Source organism: Pempheris klunzingeri, chromosome 2, assembly GCF_042242105.1.
Source record: "Pempheris klunzingeri isolate RE-2024b chromosome 2, fPemKlu1.hap1, whole genome shotgun sequence".
Classification (NCBI taxonomy): domain Eukaryota; kingdom Metazoa; phylum Chordata; class Actinopteri; order Acropomatiformes; family Pempheridae; genus Pempheris; species Pempheris klunzingeri.
Genome location: NC_092013.1, coordinates 21,498,603 through 21,516,788, shown reverse-complemented (window position 1 = coordinate 21,516,788; position 18,186 = coordinate 21,498,603). Strand labels below are relative to the sequence as shown.

At 51.2% G+C, this 18,186-nt stretch overlaps 38 non-coding genes across 38 annotated transcripts; 12 read left to right on the top strand and 26 right to left on the bottom strand.

Annotated features, from left to right (window-relative positions):
• Positions 1-63: 63 nt before the first annotated feature.
• Positions 64-136, bottom strand: trnav-cac (transfer RNA valine (anticodon CAC)). The gene has a single exon. It is a non-coding gene; the product is annotated as a tRNA-Val (tRNA).
• Positions 137-518: 382 nt separating this feature from the next.
• trnav-aac (transfer RNA valine (anticodon AAC)) lies at positions 519-591 on the bottom strand. The gene has a single exon. It is a non-coding gene; the product is annotated as a tRNA-Val (tRNA).
• Positions 592-1,015: 424 nt separating this feature from the next.
• Positions 1,016-1,087, top strand: trnad-guc (transfer RNA aspartic acid (anticodon GUC)). The gene has a single exon. It is a non-coding gene; the product is annotated as a tRNA-Asp (tRNA).
• A 315-nt stretch (positions 1,088-1,402) lies between these two features.
• Positions 1,403-1,475, bottom strand: trnav-cac (transfer RNA valine (anticodon CAC)). The gene has a single exon. It is a non-coding gene; the product is annotated as a tRNA-Val (tRNA).
• Positions 1,476-1,857: 382 nt separating this feature from the next.
• trnav-aac (transfer RNA valine (anticodon AAC)) lies at positions 1,858-1,930 on the bottom strand. Its single transcript has one exon. It is a non-coding gene; the product is annotated as a tRNA-Val (tRNA).
• Positions 1,931-2,354: 424 nt separating this feature from the next.
• trnad-guc (transfer RNA aspartic acid (anticodon GUC)) lies at positions 2,355-2,426 on the top strand. The gene has a single exon. It is a non-coding gene; the product is annotated as a tRNA-Asp (tRNA).
• A 315-nt stretch (positions 2,427-2,741) lies between these two features.
• On the bottom strand, positions 2,742-2,814 carry trnav-cac (transfer RNA valine (anticodon CAC)). The gene has a single exon. It is a non-coding gene; the product is annotated as a tRNA-Val (tRNA).
• Positions 2,815-3,693: 879 nt separating this feature from the next.
• On the top strand, positions 3,694-3,765 carry trnad-guc (transfer RNA aspartic acid (anticodon GUC)). Its single transcript has one exon. It is a non-coding gene; the product is annotated as a tRNA-Asp (tRNA).
• A 315-nt stretch (positions 3,766-4,080) lies between these two features.
• trnav-cac (transfer RNA valine (anticodon CAC)) lies at positions 4,081-4,153 on the bottom strand. Its single transcript has one exon. It is a non-coding gene; the product is annotated as a tRNA-Val (tRNA).
• Positions 4,154-5,032: 879 nt separating this feature from the next.
• Positions 5,033-5,104, top strand: trnad-guc (transfer RNA aspartic acid (anticodon GUC)). The gene has a single exon. It is a non-coding gene; the product is annotated as a tRNA-Asp (tRNA).
• Positions 5,105-5,419: 315 nt separating this feature from the next.
• On the bottom strand, positions 5,420-5,492 carry trnav-cac (transfer RNA valine (anticodon CAC)). The gene has a single exon. It is a non-coding gene; the product is annotated as a tRNA-Val (tRNA).
• A 382-nt stretch (positions 5,493-5,874) lies between these two features.
• trnav-aac (transfer RNA valine (anticodon AAC)) lies at positions 5,875-5,947 on the bottom strand. Its single transcript has one exon. It is a non-coding gene; the product is annotated as a tRNA-Val (tRNA).
• A 424-nt stretch (positions 5,948-6,371) lies between these two features.
• On the top strand, positions 6,372-6,443 carry trnad-guc (transfer RNA aspartic acid (anticodon GUC)). Its single transcript has one exon. It is a non-coding gene; the product is annotated as a tRNA-Asp (tRNA).
• A 315-nt stretch (positions 6,444-6,758) lies between these two features.
• trnav-cac (transfer RNA valine (anticodon CAC)) lies at positions 6,759-6,831 on the bottom strand. Its single transcript has one exon. It is a non-coding gene; the product is annotated as a tRNA-Val (tRNA).
• Positions 6,832-7,213: 382 nt separating this feature from the next.
• trnav-aac (transfer RNA valine (anticodon AAC)) lies at positions 7,214-7,286 on the bottom strand. The gene has a single exon. It is a non-coding gene; the product is annotated as a tRNA-Val (tRNA).
• A 424-nt stretch (positions 7,287-7,710) lies between these two features.
• On the top strand, positions 7,711-7,782 carry trnad-guc (transfer RNA aspartic acid (anticodon GUC)). Its single transcript has one exon. It is a non-coding gene; the product is annotated as a tRNA-Asp (tRNA).
• Positions 7,783-8,097: 315 nt separating this feature from the next.
• trnav-cac (transfer RNA valine (anticodon CAC)) lies at positions 8,098-8,170 on the bottom strand. Its single transcript has one exon. It is a non-coding gene; the product is annotated as a tRNA-Val (tRNA).
• A 382-nt stretch (positions 8,171-8,552) lies between these two features.
• Positions 8,553-8,625, bottom strand: trnav-aac (transfer RNA valine (anticodon AAC)). Its single transcript has one exon. It is a non-coding gene; the product is annotated as a tRNA-Val (tRNA).
• Positions 8,626-9,049: 424 nt separating this feature from the next.
• On the top strand, positions 9,050-9,121 carry trnad-guc (transfer RNA aspartic acid (anticodon GUC)). The gene has a single exon. It is a non-coding gene; the product is annotated as a tRNA-Asp (tRNA).
• A 315-nt stretch (positions 9,122-9,436) lies between these two features.
• On the bottom strand, positions 9,437-9,509 carry trnav-cac (transfer RNA valine (anticodon CAC)). The gene has a single exon. It is a non-coding gene; the product is annotated as a tRNA-Val (tRNA).
• A 382-nt stretch (positions 9,510-9,891) lies between these two features.
• Positions 9,892-9,964, bottom strand: trnav-aac (transfer RNA valine (anticodon AAC)). Its single transcript has one exon. It is a non-coding gene; the product is annotated as a tRNA-Val (tRNA).
• A 424-nt stretch (positions 9,965-10,388) lies between these two features.
• On the top strand, positions 10,389-10,460 carry trnad-guc (transfer RNA aspartic acid (anticodon GUC)). The gene has a single exon. It is a non-coding gene; the product is annotated as a tRNA-Asp (tRNA).
• Positions 10,461-10,775: 315 nt separating this feature from the next.
• Positions 10,776-10,848, bottom strand: trnav-cac (transfer RNA valine (anticodon CAC)). Its single transcript has one exon. It is a non-coding gene; the product is annotated as a tRNA-Val (tRNA).
• A 382-nt stretch (positions 10,849-11,230) lies between these two features.
• Positions 11,231-11,303, bottom strand: trnav-aac (transfer RNA valine (anticodon AAC)). Its single transcript has one exon. It is a non-coding gene; the product is annotated as a tRNA-Val (tRNA).
• A 424-nt stretch (positions 11,304-11,727) lies between these two features.
• Positions 11,728-11,799, top strand: trnad-guc (transfer RNA aspartic acid (anticodon GUC)). The gene has a single exon. It is a non-coding gene; the product is annotated as a tRNA-Asp (tRNA).
• A 315-nt stretch (positions 11,800-12,114) lies between these two features.
• trnav-cac (transfer RNA valine (anticodon CAC)) lies at positions 12,115-12,187 on the bottom strand. Its single transcript has one exon. It is a non-coding gene; the product is annotated as a tRNA-Val (tRNA).
• A 382-nt stretch (positions 12,188-12,569) lies between these two features.
• trnav-aac (transfer RNA valine (anticodon AAC)) lies at positions 12,570-12,642 on the bottom strand. The gene has a single exon. It is a non-coding gene; the product is annotated as a tRNA-Val (tRNA).
• Positions 12,643-13,453: 811 nt separating this feature from the next.
• Positions 13,454-13,526, bottom strand: trnav-cac (transfer RNA valine (anticodon CAC)). The gene has a single exon. It is a non-coding gene; the product is annotated as a tRNA-Val (tRNA).
• A 382-nt stretch (positions 13,527-13,908) lies between these two features.
• On the bottom strand, positions 13,909-13,981 carry trnav-aac (transfer RNA valine (anticodon AAC)). The gene has a single exon. It is a non-coding gene; the product is annotated as a tRNA-Val (tRNA).
• A 424-nt stretch (positions 13,982-14,405) lies between these two features.
• Positions 14,406-14,477, top strand: trnad-guc (transfer RNA aspartic acid (anticodon GUC)). The gene has a single exon. It is a non-coding gene; the product is annotated as a tRNA-Asp (tRNA).
• Positions 14,478-14,792: 315 nt separating this feature from the next.
• On the bottom strand, positions 14,793-14,865 carry trnav-cac (transfer RNA valine (anticodon CAC)). The gene has a single exon. It is a non-coding gene; the product is annotated as a tRNA-Val (tRNA).
• A 382-nt stretch (positions 14,866-15,247) lies between these two features.
• On the bottom strand, positions 15,248-15,320 carry trnav-aac (transfer RNA valine (anticodon AAC)). Its single transcript has one exon. It is a non-coding gene; the product is annotated as a tRNA-Val (tRNA).
• A 424-nt stretch (positions 15,321-15,744) lies between these two features.
• Positions 15,745-15,816, top strand: trnad-guc (transfer RNA aspartic acid (anticodon GUC)). The gene has a single exon. It is a non-coding gene; the product is annotated as a tRNA-Asp (tRNA).
• Positions 15,817-16,131: 315 nt separating this feature from the next.
• On the bottom strand, positions 16,132-16,204 carry trnav-cac (transfer RNA valine (anticodon CAC)). The gene has a single exon. It is a non-coding gene; the product is annotated as a tRNA-Val (tRNA).
• Positions 16,205-16,586: 382 nt separating this feature from the next.
• Positions 16,587-16,659, bottom strand: trnav-aac (transfer RNA valine (anticodon AAC)). The gene has a single exon. It is a non-coding gene; the product is annotated as a tRNA-Val (tRNA).
• A 424-nt stretch (positions 16,660-17,083) lies between these two features.
• Positions 17,084-17,155, top strand: trnad-guc (transfer RNA aspartic acid (anticodon GUC)). The gene has a single exon. It is a non-coding gene; the product is annotated as a tRNA-Asp (tRNA).
• Positions 17,156-17,470: 315 nt separating this feature from the next.
• trnav-cac (transfer RNA valine (anticodon CAC)) lies at positions 17,471-17,543 on the bottom strand. The gene has a single exon. It is a non-coding gene; the product is annotated as a tRNA-Val (tRNA).
• A 382-nt stretch (positions 17,544-17,925) lies between these two features.
• Positions 17,926-17,998, bottom strand: trnav-aac (transfer RNA valine (anticodon AAC)). Its single transcript has one exon. It is a non-coding gene; the product is annotated as a tRNA-Val (tRNA).
• Positions 17,999-18,186: the final 188 nt, after the last annotated feature.

Genomic DNA, 18,186 nt, shown 5'->3' with positions numbered 1-18,186 from the left:
TCTGAGATAATGTCACCGAGTGCCTTTTCACCTCGAGACCCAAAAAAAGATGCGAGACACGCTTGTTTCCGCCCAGTTTCGAACTGGGGACCTTTCGCGTGTGAGGCGAACGTGATGACCACTACACTACGGAAACAGACAGCTGGCTGGAGACGGGCGTGCGATCCGCCGAGGGGGAGGTTAGCGCGTTCATCCGCCTGTTACTTGTTCGCCAAGAGAGACAAAAGCAATACAGCAGCATAGCTCATGCTCACCTCATACCTGCACCTGACAAGCAGACGAGTCAAGAAAATGGCTTTAGCAGGAAATGCGCCACATATTTGCTAGGTGAAGAGAAACAGAAACAGTAGGTGAAAGCGTGAAAACAATTGTGTGAGTGAAGTCGCTAGTTGACACGTACCGCCTTTGTTATCCAGGTCTCTTCAATTGTGTGCACAACGCTTCACTTTGTGCAGTAGTCTAAGAATGTCACCAAGTACCGTTTCATTTTAATCGTCAGACTAAAGAGCAACCAAATGTGTTTCCGCCCAGTTTCGAGCTGGGGACCTTTCGCGTGTTAGGCGAACGTGATAACCACTACACTACGGAAACTGACGCCAGAAAGGCTTTCACGCTCACGCTTGCCGCAATTCATCCGCTTGCTAAACTCCAAAGGTTTGGAATGCGGGATGATGAGTTAATTTTTGACATGGAGAGATGGGATGAGAAATTTTGGACTGGATTCAGCCACAGCTGCTGTGTCCTGGATTTGAGTGACAGTATGTTGTGGAGGCACATAAGCCATGAATGGACGGTCCTGCCACCCTTTGTCCTCACCCTCGACAGCTCAGGCTTGACATGCAAGTCCTGCTCTTGCCAGCTGCAGAAATTCCCTGAAAACTCTTCCATTGCGGGTTACATCAGCGAGGGGACGGAGGCTGAGCAAATGCTGACCTGCGCCTACCTGTAAATTCCCTGCCAATGCTGCAACAGTTCCCCCCACGCGACTCGCATGCCAAGAACTACACTGCGCAAGTCCTCGTTAGTATAGTGGACAGTATCTCCGCCTGTCACGCGGAAGACCGGGGTTCGATTCCCCGACGGGGAGATTGACCTTTTCTGCCAGCCGCCCATTACTCGCCTGGAAAGACGGGAGTAAGAGGGCAGCATCGAGCGTCTTCCTTCTGTCCAAGGGAAGGCTAGACTAACCTAAACAAGCAGAAAAGAAAGTGGCACAAATACGCCAGGTATTTGCTCGCTACAGCCAAACCAAAGCTCGGGAACTCGGAAGTTGCCGTTCACCGTCTTCGTCGTCAACTTCTTTTCCACGGTGTACACGGTGCTACAGCTTGTGCGGTTTTCTGAGATAATGTCACCGAGTGCCTTTTCACCTCGAGACCCAAAAAAAGATGCGAGACACGCTTGTTTCCGCCCAGTTTCGAACTGGGGACCTTTCGCGTGTGAGGCGAACGTGATGACCACTACACTACGGAAACAGACAGCTGGCTGGAGACGGGCGTGCGATCCGCCGAGGGGGAGGTTAGCGCGTTCATCCGCCTGTTACTTGTTCGCCAAGAGAGACAAAAGCAATACAGCAGCATAGCTCATGCTCACCTCATACCTGCACCTGACAAGCAGACGAGTCAAGAAAATGGCTTTAGCAGGAAATGCGCCACATATTTGCTAGGTGAAGAGAAACAGAAACAGTAGGTGAAAGCGTGAAAACAATTGTGTGAGTGAAGTCGCTAGTTGACACGTACCGCCTTTGTTATCCAGGTCTCTTCAATTGTGTGCACAACGCTTCACTTTGTGCAGTAGTCTAAGAATGTCACCAAGTACCGTTTCATTTTAATCGTCAGACTAAAGAGCAACCAAATGTGTTTCCGCCCAGTTTCGAGCTGGGGACCTTTCGCGTGTTAGGCGAACGTGATAACCACTACACTACGGAAACTGACGCCAGAAAGGCTTTCACGCTCACGCTTGCCGCAATTCATCCGCTTGCTAAACTCCAAAGGTTTGGAATGCGGGATGATGAGTTAATTTTTGACATGGAGAGATGGGATGAGAAATTTTGGACTGGATTCAGCCACAGCTGCTGTGTCCTGGATTTGAGTGACAGTATGTTGTGGAGGCACATAAGCCATGAATGGACGGTCCTGCCACCCTTTGTCCTCACCCTCGACAGCTCAGGCTTGACATGCAAGTCCTGCTCTTGCCAGCTGCAGAAATTCCCTGAAAACTCTTCCATTGCGGGTTACATCAGCGAGGGGACGGAGGCTGAGCAAATGCTGACCTGCGCCTACCTGTAAATTCCCTGCCAATGCTGCAACAGTTCCCCCCACGCGACTCGCATGCCAAGAACTACACTGCGCAAGTCCTCGTTAGTATAGTGGACAGTATCTCCGCCTGTCACGCGGAAGACCGGGGTTCGATTCCCCGACGGGGAGATTGACCTTTTCTGCCAGCCGCCCATTACTCGCCTGGAAAGACGGGAGTAAGAGGGCAGCATCGAGCGTCTTCCTTCTGTCCAAGGGAAGGCTAGACTAACCTAAACAAGCAGAAAAGAAAGTGGCACAAATACGCCAGGTATTTGCTCGCTACAGCCAAACCAAAGCTCGGGAACTCGGAAGTTGCCGTTCACCGTCTTCGTCGTCAACTTCTTTTCCACGGTGTACACGGTGCTACAGCTTGTGCGGTTTTCTGAGATAATGTCACCGAGTGCCTTTTCACCTCGAGACCCAAAAAAAGATGCGAGACACGCTTGTTTCCGCCCAGTTTCGAACTGGGGACCTTTCGCGTGTGAGGCGAACGTGATGACCACTACACTACGGAAACAGACAGCTGGCTGGAGACGGGCGTGCGATCCGCCGAGGGGGAGGTTAGCGCGTTCATCCGCCTGTTACTTGTTCGCCAAGAGAGACAAAAGCAATACAGCAGCATAGCTCATGCTCACCTCATACCTGCACCTGACAAGCAGACGAGTCAAGAAAATGGCTTTAGCAGGAAATGCGCCACATATTTGCTAGGTGAAGAGAAACAGAAACAGTAGGTGAAAGCGTGAAAACAATTGTGTGAGTGAAGTCGCTAGTTGACACGTACCGCCTTTGTTATCCAGGTCTCTTCAATTGTGTGCACAACGCTTCACTTTGTGCAGTAGTCTAAGAATGTCACCAAGTACCGTTTCATTTTAATCGTCAGACTAAAGAGCAACCAAACGTGTTTCCACCCAGTTTCGAGCTGGAGACCTTTCGCGTGTTAGGCGAACGTGATAACCACTACACTACGGAAACTGACGCCAGAAAGGCTTTCACGCTCACGCTTGCCGCAATTCATCCGCTTGCTAAACTCCAAAGGTTTGGAATGCGGGATGATGAGTTAATTTTTGACATGGAGAGATGGGATGAGAAATTTTGGACTGGATTCAGCCACAGCTGCTGTGTCCTGGATTTGAGTGACAGTATGTTGTGGAGGCACATAAGCCATGAATGGACGGTCCTGCCACCCTTTGTCCTCACCCTCGACAGCTCAGGCTTGACATGCAAGTCCTGCTCTTGCCAGCTGCAGAAATTCCCTGAAAACTCTTCCATTGCGGGTTACATCAGCGAGGGGACGGAGGCTGAGCAAATGCTGACCTGCGCCTACCTGTAAATTCCCTGCCAATGCTGCAACAGTTCCCCCCACGCGACTCGCATGCCAAGAACCGCACTGCGCAAGTCCTCGTTAGTATAGTGGACAGTATCTCCGCCTGTCACGCGGAAGACCGGGGTTCGATTCCCCGACGGGGAGATTGACCTTTTCTGCCAGCCGCCCATTACTCGCCTGGAAAGACGGGAGTAAGAGGGCAGCATGGAGCGTCTTCCTTCTGTCCAAGGGAAGGCTAGACTAACCTAAACAAGCAGAAAAGAAAGTGGCACAAATACGCCAGGTATTTGCTCGCTACAGCCAAACCAAAGCTCGGGAACTCGGAAGTTGCCGTTCACCGTCTTCGTCGTCAACTTCTTTTCCACGGTGTACACGGTGCTACAGCTTGTGCGGTTTTCTGAGATAATGTCACCGAGTGCCTTTTCACCTCGAGACCCAAAAAAAGATGCGAGACACGCTTGTTTCCGCCCAGTTTCGAACTGGGGACCTTTCGCGTGTGAGGCGAACGTGATGACCACTACACTACGGAAACAGACAGCTGGCTGGAGACGGGCGTGCGATCCGCCGAGGGGGAGGTTAGCGCGTTCATCCGCCTGTTACTTGTTCGCCAAGAGAGACAAAAGCAATACAGCAGCATAGCTCATGCTCACCTCATACCTGCACCTGACAAGCAGACGAGTCAAGAAAATGGCTTTAGCAGGAAATGCGCCACATATTTGCTAGGTGAAGAGAAACAGAAACAGTAGGTGAAAGCGTGAAAACAATTGTGTGAGTGAAGTCGCTAGTTGACACGTACCGCCTTTGTTATCCAGGTCTCTTCAATTGTGTGCACAACGCTTCACTTTGTGCAGTAGTCTAAGAATGTCACCAAGTACCGTTTCATTTTAATCGTCAGACTAAAGAGCAACCAAACGTGTTTCCACCCAGTTTCGAGCTGGAGACCTTTCGCGTGTTAGGCGAACGTGATAACCACTACACTACGGAAACTGACGCCAGAAAGGCTTTCACGCTCACGCTTGCCGCAATTCATCCGCTTGCTAAACTCCAAAGGTTTGGAATGCGGGATGATGAGTTAATTTTTGACATGGAGAGATGGGATGAGAAATTTTGGACTGGATTCAGCCACAGCTGCTGTGTCCTGGATTTGAGTGACAGTATGTTGTGGAGGCACATAAGCCATGAATGGACGGTCCTGCCACCCTTTGTCCTCACCCTCGACAGCTCAGGCTTGACATGCAAGTCCTGCTCTTGCCAGCTGCAGAAATTCCCTGAAAACTCTTCCATTGCGGGTTACATCAGCGAGGGGACGGAGGCTGAGCAAATGCTGACCTGCGCCTACCTGTAAATTCCCTGCCAATGCTGCAACAGTTCCCCCCACGCGACTCGCATGCCAAGAACCGCACTGCGCAAGTCCTCGTTAGTATAGTGGACAGTATCTCCGCCTGTCACGCGGAAGACCGGGGTTCGATTCCCCGACGGGGAGATTGACCTTTTCTGCCAGCCGCCCATTACTCGCCTGGAAAGACGGGAGTAAGAGGGCAGCATCGAGCGTCTTCCTTCTGTCCAAGGGAAGGCTAGACTAACCTAAACAAGCAGAAAAGAAAGTGGCACAAATACGCCAGGTATTTGCTCGCTACAGCCAAACCAAAGCTCGGGAACTCGGAAGTTGCCGTTCACCGTCTTCGTCGTCAACTTCTTTTCCACGGTGTACACGGTGCTACAGCTTGTGCGGTTTTCTGAGATAATGTCACCGAGTGCCTTTTCACCTCGAGACCCAAAAAAAGATGCGAGACACGCTTGTTTCCGCCCAGTTTCGAACTGGGGACCTTTCGCGTGTGAGGCGAACGTGATGACCACTACACTACGGAAACAGACAGCTGGCTGGAGACGGGCGTGCGATCCGCCGAGGGGGAGGTTAGCGCGTTCATCCGCCTGTTACTTGTTCGCCAAGAGAGACAAAAGCAATACAGCAGCATAGCTCATGCTCACCTCATACCTGCACCTGACAAGCAGACGAGTCAAGAAAATGGCTTTAGCAGGAAATGCGCCACATATTTGCTAGGTGAAGAGAAACAGAAACAGTAGGTGAAAGCGTGAAAACAATTGTGTGAGTGAAGTCGCTAGTTGACACGTACCGCCTTTGTTATCCAGGTCTCTTCAATTGTGTGCACAACGCTTCACTTTGTGCAGTAGTCTAAGAATGTCACCAAGTACCGTTTCATTTTAATCGTCAGACTAAAGAGCAACCAAACGTGTTTCCGCCCAGTTTCGAGCTGGGGACCTTTCGCGTGTTAGGCGAACGTGATAACCACTACACTACGGAAACTGACGCCAGAAAGGCTTTCACGCTCACGCTTGCCGCAATTCATCCGCTTGCTAAACTCCAAAGGTTTGGAATGCGGGATGATGAGTTAATTTTTGACATGGAGAGATGGGATGAGAAATTTTGGACTGGATTCAGCCACAGCTGCTGTGTCCTGGATTTGAGTGACAGTATGTTGTGGAGGCACATAAGCCATGAATGGACGGTCCTGCCACCCTTTGTCCTCACCCTCGACAGCTCAGGCTTGACATGCAAGTCCTGCTCTTGCCAGCTGCAGAAATTCCCTGAAAACTCTTCCATTGCGGGTTACATCAGCGAGGGGACGGAGGCTGAGCAAATGCTGACCTGCGCCTACCTGTAAATTCCCTGCCAATGCTGCAACAGTTCCCCCCACGCGACTCGCATGCCAAGAACTGCACTGCGCAAGTCCTCGTTAGTATAGTGGACAGTATCTCCGCCTGTCACGCGGAAGACCGGGGTTCGATTCCCCGACGGGGAGATTGACCTTTTCTGCCAGCCGCCCATTACTCGCCTGGAAAGACGGGAGTAAGAGGGCAGCATCGAGCGTCTTCCTTCTGTCCAAGGGAAGGCTAGACTAACCTAAACAAGCAGAAAAGAAAGTGGCACAAATACGCCAGGTATTTGCTCGCTACAGCCAAACCAAAGCTCGGGAACTCGGAAGTTGCCGTTCACCGTCTTCGTCGTCAACTTCTTTTCCACGGTGTACACGGTGCTACAGCTTGTGCGGTTTTCTGAGATAATGTCACCGAGTGCCTTTTCACCTCGAGACCCAAAAAAAGATGCGAGACACGCTTGTTTCCGCCCAGTTTCGAACTGGGGACCTTTCGCGTGTGAGGCGAACGTGATGACCACTACACTACGGAAACAGACAGCTGGCTGGAGACGGGCGTGCGATCCGCCGAGGGGGAGGTTAGCGCGTTCATCCGCCTGTTACTTGTTCGCCAAGAGAGACAAAAGCAATACAGCAGCATAGCTCATGCTCACCTCATACCTGCACCTGACAAGCAGACGAGTCAAGAAAATGGCTTTAGCAGGAAATGCGCCACATATTTGCTAGGTGAAGAGAAACAGAAACAGTAGGTGAAAGCGTGAAAACAATTGTGTGAGTGAAGTCGCTAGTTGACACGTACCGCCTTTGTTATCCAGGTCTCTTCAATTGTGTGCACAACGCTTCACTTTGTGCAGTAGTCTAAGAATGTCACCAAGTACCGTTTCATTTTAATCGTCAGACTAAAGAGCAACCAAATGTGTTTCCGCCCAGTTTCGAGCTGGGGACCTTTCGCGTGTTAGGCGAACGTGATAACCACTACACTACGGAAACTGACGCCAGAAAGGCTTTCACGCTCACGCTTGCCGCAATTCATCCGCTTGCTAAACTCCAAAGGTTTGGAATGCGGGATGATGAGTTAATTTTTGACATGGAGAGATGGGATGAGAAATTTTGGACTGGATTCAGCCACAGCTGCTGTGTCCTGGATTTGAGTGACAGTATGTTGTGGAGGCACATAAGCCATGAATGGACGGTCCTGCCACCCTTTGTCCTCACCCTCGACAGCTCAGGCTTGACATGCAAGTCCTGCTCTTGCCAGCTGCAGAAATTCCCTGAAAACTCTTCCATTGCGGGTTACATCAGCGAGGGGACGGAGGCTGAGCAAATGCTGACCTGCGCCTACCTGTAAATTCCCTGCCAATGCTGCAACAGTTCCCCCCACGCGACTCGCATGCCAAGAACCGCACTGCGCAAGTCCTCGTTAGTATAGTGGACAGTATCTCCGCCTGTCACGCGGAAGACCGGGGTTCGATTCCCCGACGGGGAGATTGACCTTTTCTGCCAGCCGCCCATTACTCGCCTGGAAAGACGGGAGTAAGAGGGCAGCATCGAGCGTCTTCCTTCTGTCCAAGGGAAGGCTAGACTAACCTAAACAAGCAGAAAAGAAAGTGGCACAAATACGCCAGGTATTTGCTCGCTACAGCCAAACCAAAGCTCGGGAACTCGGAAGTTGCCGTTCACCGTCTTCGTCGTCAACTTCTTTTCCACGGTGTACACGGTGCTACAGCTTGTGCGGTTTTCTGAGATAATGTCACCGAGTGCCTTTTCACCTCGAGACCCAAAAAAAGATGCGAGACACGCTTGTTTCCGCCCAGTTTCGAACTGGGGACCTTTCGCGTGTGAGGCGAACGTGATGACCACTACACTACGGAAACAGACAGCTGGCTGGAGACGGGCGTGCGATCCGCCGAGGGGGAGGTTAGCGCGTTCATCCGCCTGTTACTTGTTCGCCAAGAGAGACAAAAGCAATACAGCAGCATAGCTCATGCTCACCTCATACCTGCACCTGACAAGCAGACGAGTCAAGAAAATGGCTTTAGCAGGAAATGCGCCACATATTTGCTAGGTGAAGAGAAACAGAAACAGTAGGTGAAAGCGTGAAAACAATTGTGTGAGTGAAGTCGCTAGTTGACACGTACCGCCTTTGTTATCCAGGTCTCTTCAATTGTGTGCACAACGCTTCACTTTGTGCAGTAGTCTAAGAATGTCACCAAGTACCGTTTCATTTTAATCGTCAGACTAAAGAGCAACCAAACGTGTTTCCGCCCAGTTTCGAGCTGGGGACCTTTCGCGTGTTAGGCGAACGTGATAACCACTACACTACGGAAACTGACGCCAGAAAGGCTTTCACGCTCACGCTTGCCGCAATTCATCCGCTTGCTAAACTCCAAAGGTTTGGAATGCGGGATGATGAGTTAATTTTTGACATGGAGAGATGGGATGAGAAATTTTGGACTGGATTCAGCCACAGCTGCTGTGTCCTGGATTTGAGTGACAGTATGTTGTGGAGGCACATAAGCCATGAATGGACGGTCCTGCCACCCTTTGTCCTCACCCTCGACAGCTCAGGCTTGACATGCAAGTCCTGCTCTTGCCAGCTGCAGAAATTCCCTGAAAACTCTTCCATTGCGGGTTACATCAGCGAGGGGACGGAGGCTGAGCAAATGCTGACCTGCGCCTACCTGTAAATTCCCTGCCAATGCTGCAACAGTTCCCCCCACGCGACTCGCATGCCAAGAACTGCACTGCGCAAGTCCTCGTTAGTATAGTGGACAGTATCTCCGCCTGTCACGCGGAAGACCGGGGTTCGATTCCCCGACGGGGAGATTGACCTTTTCTGCCAGCCGCCCATTACTCGCCTGGAAAGACGGGAGTAAGAGGGCAGCATCGAGCGTCTTCCTTCTGTCCAAGGGAAGGCTAGACTAACCTAAACAAGCAGAAAAGAAAGTGGCACAAATACGCCAGGTATTTGCTCGCTACAGCCAAACCAAAGCTCGGGAACTCGGAAGTTGCCGTTCACCGTCTTCGTCGTCAACTTCTTTTCCACGGTGTACACGGTGCTACAGCTTGTGCGGTTTTCTGAGATAATGTCACCGAGTGCCTTTTCACCTCGAGACCCAAAAAAAGATGCGAGACACGCTTGTTTCCGCCCAGTTTCGAACTGGGGACCTTTCGCGTGTGAGGCGAACGTGATGACCACTACACTACGGAAACAGACAGCTGGCTGGAGACGGGCGTGCGATCCGCCGAGGGGGAGGTTAGCGCGTTCATCCGCCTGTTACTTGTTCGCCAAGAGAGACAAAAGCAATACAGCAGCATAGCTCATGCTCACCTCATACCTGCACCTGACAAGCAGACGAGTCAAGAAAATGGCTTTAGCAGGAAATGCGCCACATATTTGCTAGGTGAAGAGAAACAGAAACAGTAGGTGAAAGCGTGAAAACAATTGTGTGAGTGAAGTCGCTAGTTGACACGTACCGCCTTTGTTATCCAGGTCTCTTCAATTGTGTGCACAACGCTTCACTTTGTGCAGTAGTCTAAGAATGTCACCAAGTACCGTTTCATTTTAATCGTCAGACTAAAGAGCAACCAAATGTGTTTCCGCCCAGTTTCGAGCTGGGGACCTTTCGCGTGTTAGGCGAACGTGATAACCACTACACTACGGAAACTGACGCCAGAAAGGCTTTCACGCTCACGCTTGCCGCAATTCATCCGCTTGCTAAACTCCAAAGGTTTGGAATGCGGGATGATGAGTTAATTTTTGACATGGAGAGATGGGATGAGAAATTTTGGACTGGATTCAGCCACAGCTGCTGTGTCCTGGATTTGAGTGACAGTATGTTGTGGAGGCACATAAGCCATGAATGGACGGTCCTGCCACCCTTTGTCCTCACCCTCGACAGCTCAGGCTTGACATGCAAGTCCTGCTCTTGCCAGCTGCAGAAATTCCCTGAAAACTCTTCCATTGCGGGTTACATCAGCGAGGGGACGGAGGCTGAGCAAATGCTGACCTGCGCCTACCTGTAAATTCCCTGCCAATGCTGCAACAGTTCCCCCCACGCGACTCGCATGCCAAGAACCGCACTGCGCAAGTCCTCGTTAGTATAGTGGACAGTATCTCCGCCTGTCACGCGGAAGACCGGGGTTCGATTCCCCGACGGGGAGATTGACCTTTTCTGCCAGCCGCCCATTACTCGCCTGGAAAGACGGGAGTAAGAGGGCAGCATCGAGCGTCTTCCTTCTGTCCAAGGGAAGGCTAGACTAACCTAAACAAGCAGAAAAGAAAGTGGCACAAATACGCCAGGTATTTGCTCGCTACAGCCAAACCAAAGCTCGGGAACTCGGAAGTTGCCGTTCACCGTCTTCGTCGTCAACTTCTTTTCCACGGTGTACACGGTGCTACAGCTTGTGCGGTTTTCTGAGATAATGTCACCGAGTGCCTTTTCACCTCGAGACCCAAAAAAAGATGCGAGACACGCTTGTTTCCGCCCAGTTTCGAACTGGGGACCTTTCGCGTGTGAGGCGAACGTGATGACCACTACACTACGGAAACAGACAGCTGGCTGGAGACGGGCGTGCGATCCGCCGAGGGGGAGGTTAGCGCGTTCATCCGCCTGTTACTTGTTCGCCAAGAGAGACAAAAGCAATACAGCAGCATAGCTCATGCTCACCTCATACCTGCACCTGACAAGCAGACGAGTCAAGAAAATGGCTTTAGCAGGAAATGCGCCACATATTTGCTAGGTGAAGAGAAACAGAAACAGTAGGTGAAAGCGTGAAAACAATTGTGTGAGTGAAGTCGCTAGTTGACACGTACCGCCTTTGTTATCCAGGTCTCTTCAATTGTGTGCACAACGCTTCACTTTGTGCAGTAGTCTAAGAATGTCACCAAGTACCGTTTCATTTTAATCGTCAGACTAAAGAGCAACCAAACGTGTTTCCGCCCAGTTTCGAGCTGGGGACCTTTCGCGTGTTAGGCGAACGTGATAACCACTACACTACGGAAACTGACGCCAGAAAGGCTTTCACGCTCACGCTTGCCGCAATTCATCCGCTTGCTAAACTCCAAAGGTTTGGAATGCGGGATGATGAGTTAATTTTTGACATGGAGAGATGGGATGAGAAACTTTGGACTGGATTCAGCCACAGCTGCTGTGTCCTGGATTTGAGTGACAGTATGTTGTGGAGGCACATAAGCCATGAATGGACGGTCCTGCCACCCTTTGTCCTCACCCTCGACAGCTCAGGCTTGACATGCAAGTCCTGCTCTTGCCAGCTGCAGAAATTCCCTGAAAACTCTTCCATTGCGGGTTACATCAGCGAGGGGACGGAGGCTGAGCAAATGCTGACCTGCGCCTACCTGTAAATTCCCTGCCAATGCTGCAACAGTTCCCCCCACGCGACTCGCATGCCAAGAACCGCACTGCGCAAGTCCTCGTTAGTATAGTGGACAGTATCTCCGCCTGTCACGCGGAAGACCGGGGTTCGATTCCCCGACGGGGAGATTGACCTTTTCTGCCAGCCGCCCATTACTCGCCTGGAAAGACGGGAGTAAGAGGGCAGCATCGAGCGTCTTCCTTCTGTCCAAGGGAAGGCTAGACTAACCTAAACAAGCAGAAAAGAAAGTGGCACAAATACGCCAGGTATTTGCTCGCTACAGCCAAACCAAAGCTCGGGAACTCGGAAGTTGCCGTTCACCGTCTTCGTCGTCAACTTCTTTTCCACGGTGTACACGGTGCTACAGCTTGTGCGGTTTTCTGAGATAATGTCACCGAGTGCCTTTTCACCTCGAGACCCAAAAAAAGATGCGAGACACGCTTGTTTCCGCCCAGTTTCGAACTGGGGACCTTTCGCGTGTGAGGCGAACGTGATGACCACTACACTACGGAAACAGACAGCTGGCTGGAGACGGGCGTGCGATCCGCCGAGGGGGAGGTTAGCGCGTTCATCCGCCTGTTACTTGTTCGCCAAGAGAGACAAAAGCAATACAGCAGCATAGCTCATGCTCACCTCATACCTGCACCTGACAAGCAGACGAGTCAAGAAAATGGCTTTAGCCGGAAATGCGCCACATATTTGCTAGGTGAAGAGAAACAGAAACAGTAGGTGAAAGCGTGAAAACAATTGTGTGAGTGAAGTCGCTAGTTGACACGTACCGCCTTTGTTATCCAGGTCTCTTCAATTGTGTGCACAACGCTTCACTTTGTGCAGTAGTCTAAGAATGTCACCAAGTACCGTTTCATTTTAATCGTCAGACTAAAGAGCAACCAAACGTGTTTCCGCCCAGTTTCGAGCTGGGGACCTTTCGCGTGTTAGGCGAACGTGATAACCACTACACTACGGAAACTGACGCCAGAAAGGCTTTCACGCTCACGCTTGCCGCAATTCATCCGCTTGCTAAACTCCAAAGGTTTGGAATGCGGGATGATGAGTTAATTTTTGACATGGAGAGATGGGATGAGAAACTTTGGACTGGATTCAGCCACAGCTGCTGTGTCCTGGATTTGAGTGACAGTATGTTGTGGAGGCACATAAGCCATGAATGGACGGTCCTGCCACCCTTTGTCCTCACCCTCGACAGCTCAGGCTTGACATGCAAGTCCTGCTCTTGCCAGCTGCAGAAATTCCCTGAAAACTCTTCCATTGCGGGTTACATCAGCGAGGGGACGGAGGCTGAGCAAATGCTGACCTGCGCCTACCTGTAAATTCCCTGCCAATGCTGCAACAGTTCCCCCCACGCGACTCGCATGCCAAGAACCGCACTGCGCAAGTCCTCGTTAGTATAGTGGACAGTATCTCCGCCTGTCACGCGGAAGACTGGGGTTCGATTCCCCGACGGGGAGATTGACCTTTTCTGCCAGCCGCCCATTACTCGCCTGGAAAGACGGGAGTAAGAGGGCAGCATCGAGCGTCTTCCTTCTGTCCAAGGGAAGGCTAGACTAACCTAAACAAGCAGAAAAGAAAGTGGCACAAATACGCCAGGTATTTGCTCGCTACAGCCAAACCAAAGCTCGGGAACTCGGAAGTTGCCGTTCACCGTCTTCGTCGTCAACTTCTTTTCCACGGTGTACACGGTGCTACAGCTTGTGCGGTTTTCTGAGATAATGTCACCGAGTGCCTTTTCACCTCGAGACCCAAAAAAAGATGCGAGACACGCTTGTTTCCGCCCAGTTTCGAACTGGGGACCTTTCGCGTGTGAGGCGAACGTGATGACCACTACACTACGGAAACAGACAGCTGGCTGGAGACGGGCGTGCGATCCGCCGAGGGGGAGGTTAGCGCGTTCATCCGCCTGTTACTTGTTCGCCAAGAGAGACAAAAGCAATACAGCAGCATAGCTCATGCTCACCTCATACCTGCACCTGACAAGCAGACGAGTCAAGAAAATGGCTTTAGCCGGAAATGCGCCACATATTTGCTAGGTGAAGAGAAACAGAAACAGTAGGTGAAAGCGTGAAAACAATTGTGTGAGTGAAGTCGCTAGTTGACACGTACCGCCTTTGTTATCCAGGTCTCTTCAATTGTGTGCACAACGCTTCACTTTGTGCAGTAGTCTAAGAATGTCACCAAGTACCGTTTCATTTTAATCGTCAGACTAAAGAGCAACCAAACGTGTTTCCGCCCAGTTTCGAGCTGGGGACCTTTCGCGTGTTAGGCGAACGTGATAACCACTACACTACGGAAACTGACGCCAGAAAGGCTTTCACGCTCACGCTTGCCGCAATTCATCCGCTTGCTAAACTCCAAAGGTTTGGAATGCGGGATGATGAGTTAATTTTTGACATGGAGAGATGGGATGAGAAACTTTGGACTGGATTCAGCCACAGCTGCTGTGTCCTGGATTTGAGTGACAGTATGTTGTGGAGGCACATAAGCCATGAATGGACGGTCCTGCCACCCTTTGTCCTCACCCTCGACAGCTCAGGCTTGACATGCAAGTCCTGCTCTTGCCAGCTGCAGAAATTCCCTGAAAACTCTTCCATTGCGGGTTACATCAGCGAGGGGACGGAGGCTGAGCAAATGCTGACCTGCGCCTACCTGTAAATTCCCTGCCAATGCTGCAACAGTTCCCCGCACGCGACTCGCATGCCAAGAACCGCACTGCGCAAGTCCTCGTTAGTATAGTGGACAGTATCTCCGCCTGTCACGCGGAAGACCGGGGTTCGATTCCCCGACGGGGAGATTGACCTTTTCTGCCAGCCGCCCATTACTCGCCTGGAAAGACGGGAGTAAGAGGGCAGCATCGAGCGTCTTCCTTCTGTCCAAGGGAAGGCTAGACTAACCTAAACAAGCAGAAAAGAAAGTGGCACAAATACGCCAGGTATTTGCTCGCTACAGCCAAACCAAAGCTCGGGAACTCGGAAGTTGCCGTTCACCGTCTTCGTCGTCAACTTCTTTTCCACGGTGTACACGGTGCTACAGCTTGTGCGGTTTTCTGAGATAATGTCACCGAGTGCCTTTTCACCTCGAGACCCAAAAAAAGATGCGAGACACGCTTGTTTCCGCCCAGTTTCGAACTGGGGACCTTTCGCGTGTGAGGCGAACGTGATGACCACTACACTACGGAAACAGACAGCTGGCTGGAGACGGGCGTGCGATCCGCCGAGGGGGAGGTTAGCGCGTTCATCCGCCTGTTACTTGTTCGCCAAGAGAGACAAAAGCAATACAGCAGCATAGCTCATGCTCACCTCATACCTGCACCTGACAAGCAGACGAGTCAAGAAAATGGCTTTAGCAGGAAATGCGCCACATATTTGCTAGGTGAAGAGAAACAGAAACAGTAGGTGAAAGCGTGAAAACAATTGTGTGAGTGAAGTCGCTAGTTGACACGTACCGCCTTTGTTATCCAGGTCTCTTCAATTGTGTGCACAACGCTTCACTTTGTGCAGTAGTCTAAGAATGTCACCAAGTACCGTTTCATTTTAATCGTCAGACTAAAGAGCAACCAAACGTGTTTCCGCCCAGTTTCGAGCTGGGGACCTTTCGCGTGTTAGGCGAACGTGATAACCACTACACTACGGAAACTGACGCCAGAAAGGCTTTCACGCTCACGCTTGCCGCAATTCATCCGCTTGCTAAACTCCAAAGGTTTGGAATGCGGGATGATGAGTTAATTTTTGACATGGAGAGATGGGATGAGAAACTTTGGACTGGATTCAGCCACAGCTGCTGTGTCCTGGATTTGAGTGACAGTATGTTGTGGAGGCACATAAGCCATGAATGGACGGTCCTGCCACCCTTTGTCCTCACCCTCGACAGCTCAGGCTTGACATGCAAGTCCTGCTCTTGCCAGCTGCAGAAATTCCCTGAAAACTCTTCCATTGCGGGTTACATCAGCGAGGGGACGGAGGCTGAGCAAATGCTGACCTGCGCCTACCTGTAAATTCCCTGCCAATGCTGCAACAGTTCCCCGCACGCGACTCGCATGCCAAGAACCGCACTGCGCAAGTCCTCGTTAGTATAGTGGACAGTATCTCCGCCTGTCACGCGGAAGACCGGGGTTCGATTCCCCGACGGGGAGATTGACCTTTTCTGCCAGCCGCCCATTACTCGCCTGGAAAGACGGGAGTAAGAGGGCAGCATCGAGCGTCTTCCTTCTGTCCAAGGGAAGGCTAGACTAACCTAAACAAGCAGAAAAGAAAGTGGCACAAATACGCCAGGTATTTGCTCGCTACAGCCAAACCAAAGCTCGGGAACTCGGAAGTTGCCGTTCACCGTCTTCGTCGTCAACTTCTTTTCCACGGTGTACACGGTGCTACAGCTTGTGCGGTTTTCTGAGATAATGTCACCGAGTGCCTTTTCACCTCGAGACCCAAAAAAAGATGCGAGACACGCTTGTTTCCGCCCAGTTTCGAACTGGGGACCTTTCGCGTGTGAGGCGAACGTGATGACCACTACACTACGGAAACAGACAGCTGGCTGGAGACGGGCGTGCGATCCGCCGAGGGGGAGGTTAGCGCGTTCATCCGCCTGTTACTTGTTCGCCAAGAGAGACAAAAGCAATACAGCAGCATAGCTCATGCTCACCTCATACCTGCACCTGACAAGCAGACGAGTCAAGAAAATGGCTTTAGCAGGAAATGCGCCACATATTTGCTAGGTGAAGAGAAACAGAAACAGTAGGTGAAAGCGTGAAAACAATTGTGTGAGTGAAGTCGCTAGTTGACACGTACCGCCTTTGTTATCCAGGTCTCTTCAATTGTGTGCACAACGCTTCACTTTGTGCAGTAGTCTAAGAATGTCACCAAGTACCGTTTCATTTTAATCGTCAGACTAAAGAGCAACCAAACGTGTTTCCGCCCAGTTTCGAGCTGGGGACCTTTCGCGTGTTAGGCGAACGTGATAACCACTACACTACGGAAACTGACGCCAGAAAGGCTTTCACGCTCACGCTTGCCGCAATTCATCCGCTTGCTAAACTCCAAAGGTTTGGAATGCGGGATGATGAGTTAATTTTTGACATGGAGAGATGGGATGAGAAACTTTGGACTGGATTCAGCCACAGCTGCTGTGTCCTGGATTTGAGTGACAGTATGTTGTGGAGGCACATAAGCCATGAATGGACGGTCCTGCCACCCTTTGTCCTCACCCTCGACAGCTCAGGCTTGACATGCAAGTCCTGCTCTTGCCAGCTGCAGAAATTCCCTGAAAACTCTTCCATTGCGGGTTACATCAGCGAGGGGACGGAGGCTGAGCAAATGCTGACCTGCGCCTACCTGTAAATTCCCTGCCAATGCTGCAACAGTTCCCCCCACGCGACTCGCATGCCAAGAACCGCACTGCGCAAGTCCTCGTTAGTATAGTGGACAGTATCTCCGCCTGTCACGCGGAAGACCGGGGTTCGATTCCCCGACGGGGAGATTGACCTTTTCTGCCAGCCGCCCATTACTCGCCTGGAAAGACGGGAGTAAGAGGGCAGCATCGAGCGTCTTCCTTCTGTCCAAGGGAAGGCTAGACTAACCTAAACAAGCAGAAAAGAAAGTGGCACAAATACGCCAGGTATTTGCTCGCTACAGCCAAACCAAAGCTCGGGAACTCGGAAGTTGCCGTTCACCGTCTTCGTCGTCAACTTCTTTTCCACGGTGTACACGGTGCTACAGCTTGTGCGGTTTTCTGAGATAATGTCACCGAGTGCCTTTTCACCTCGAGACCCAAAAAAAGATGCGAGACACGCTTGTTTCCGCCCAGTTTCGAACTGGGGACCTTTCGCGTGTGAGGCGAACGTGATGACCACTACACTACGGAAACAGACAGCTGGCTGGAGACGGGCGTGCGATCCGCCGAGGGGGAGGTTAGCGCGTTCATCCGCCTGTTACTTGTTCGCCAAGAGAGACAAAAGCAATACAGCAGCATAGCTCATGCTCACCTCATACCTGCACCTGACAAGCAGACGAGTCAAGAAAATGGCTTTAGCCGGAAATGCGCCACATATTTGCTAGGTGAAGAGAAACAGAAACAGTAGGTGAAAGCGTGAAAACAATTGTGTGAGTGAAGTCGCTAGTTGACACGTACCGCCTTTGTTATCCAGGTCTCTTCAATTGTGTGCACAACGCTTCACTTTGTGCAGTAGTCTAAGAATGTCACCAAGTACCGTTTCATTTTAATCGTCAGACTAAAGAGCAACCAAATGTGTTTCCGCCCAGTTTCGAGCTGGGGACCTTTCGCGTGTTAGGCGAACGTGATAACCACTACACTACGGAAACTGACGCCAGAAAGGCTTTCACGCTCACGCTTGCCGCAATTCATCCGCTTGCTAAACTCCAAAGGTTTGGAATGCGGGATGATGAGTTAATTTTTGACATGGAGAGATGGGATGAGAAACTTTGGACTGGATTCAGCCACAGCTGCTGTGTCCTGGATTTGAGTGACAGTATGTTGTGGAGGCACATAA